Source organism: Zootoca vivipara, chromosome 7 (genome assembly GCF_965207765.1).
Source record: "Zootoca vivipara chromosome 7, rZooViv2.hap1.1, whole genome shotgun sequence".
NCBI lineage: Eukaryota > Metazoa > Chordata > Lepidosauria > Squamata > Lacertidae > Zootoca > Zootoca vivipara.
The window spans coordinates 6,891,192-6,892,783 of NC_142590.1; the positions used below are offsets into that span (position 1 = coordinate 6,891,192).

Here is a 1,592-nt window from a genome sequence, read left to right on the forward strand (position 1 = left end):
TTAGACTATAAAATGGTGATTTTCTTGAGTCAGAATGAGAGTACCCCTAAGCATTTTTAAAGAAAGAAAAAAGCACTGCCTAGAAGATGAACAGAACCAAATTTGCTGATATTGTTGTTTCTGCCCCAGAGCGGGGAATGATAGGGTCCTGCGCCCCCCACCCCTCTAAGTAGACGCGACGTCGCTCTTCCGCTGCAGGCAGCGCCGTTGCCTCACGAAAGATGGCGGCGCCCTTGTCTCTGCAGCTGGAGTGCGGAGGTGGCGCGGAGCTCTTGTTTGGTGGGATCAGAAAGCATCAGGTGATGCTGGTGTGGATTAAAGGGAACCTGTTGAAAGAGAGGCCAGAACTGTTTGTGCAGGGAGATTCTGTGCGGCTGTGAATCTTGGTGCAGATTGGGAGTTGATGGGGGAGCTGGACTATTTGCTCCAAGACCAGGATAACGTCGTTTTCATCTCCACCTTGCATGGTGGCTAGACTGCTGGGAGTATGAAAAAGTACATTGGTGCTGCTGGTGTGCAGAAGGGATTCCTGGCCAAGGCATAAACATTCCTTGCTCTCTTGGCTGCCACCCCAGATCAGAGTCGGTTTCTCATTAGCTCATTTTCCTTAATGAAGTCTGCCCTTTGGACGTTTGGCTCCTCCCACCCAGTGGTTCAGCTCTCGCCTCTTTTGCCCAAGAAGGAGATCGAAATCCTTTCTGCACTTGTTGGTCACCCTCTTCCCTGCTCCAGGAGGAGGTGCATGCCATGGGACAAGTGGCTGGAAACGAGCCGCTTTGCACGTGGAACGGCTGAGCTCACCGTGGCTGTCGTCGCACTTGTTTGCTGGCTTCTCCTTGGCAGCAGCAGGGGAAGGTCTGTGATCAAAGAGGGGTGTGTGTGTCTCCCTTTCCTTCCAATCCAAGCCTTGGATCAGGTTGCAGCCATTAACAGTCATTAAGGGATATGGGGGGGGGCATGCAAGGAAGATGGCAGATGCAAGACTCCCTCAGCCTATCTACTCTTCATTTACCATGGATGGATTTCAGTTTTGTGACTCAGTTTTAAAAAGTACCCATCTAGAGCCAGCTCACAAATGGTTACTTTGAATTTTGATGACTGTGAAGTACACTTTTGCCTGCCTTTTTTTTTTAAAAGAAAAAGAAACTTGATGACCCTCAGAGTCCCTTCTAACTCTACAATTCTATGATGCTCTTTAAAATAAAAATCTTCTGGAGCCAATGCCTGACCCTGTTCTGCCACAGCTGCTGTGTATGCATGCGATTGATTTCTCTTTTCAAATTGTCTGCTCTGCACTGTTCTGTCGCAAAGTGTTTTGCAATGTGTTGCAGAGGACAGAGTGCTTCATTCCAGACTCAGGTTCTGCCTCAGTCATGTACTTACTTCACTGGGTGGCCTTGAGGAAGTTGCTCTCTATGTTAACTTCAGTTCCACATGTGTAGAGTGAGATTTGAAATGATCTACTCTGCAGGATGGTTGTGATAATAAACGACAAAAGTTGTGAAAACAAAAACAAAACAAAAAAATCCATTCTTTGTCACTGGTCAATTGTAATTAATTTAATGCATGTTTTGAACATGTGGTTTTGGTTA

At 47.0% G+C, this 1,592-nt stretch overlaps 1 pseudogene; it reads left to right on the forward strand.

Moving 5' to 3' along the window:
• Positions 1–221: 221 nt before the first annotated feature.
• LOC118088161 (ubiquitin-related modifier 1 pseudogene) lies at positions 222–475 on the forward strand (annotated as a pseudogene).
• Positions 476–1,592: the final 1,117 nt, after the last annotated feature.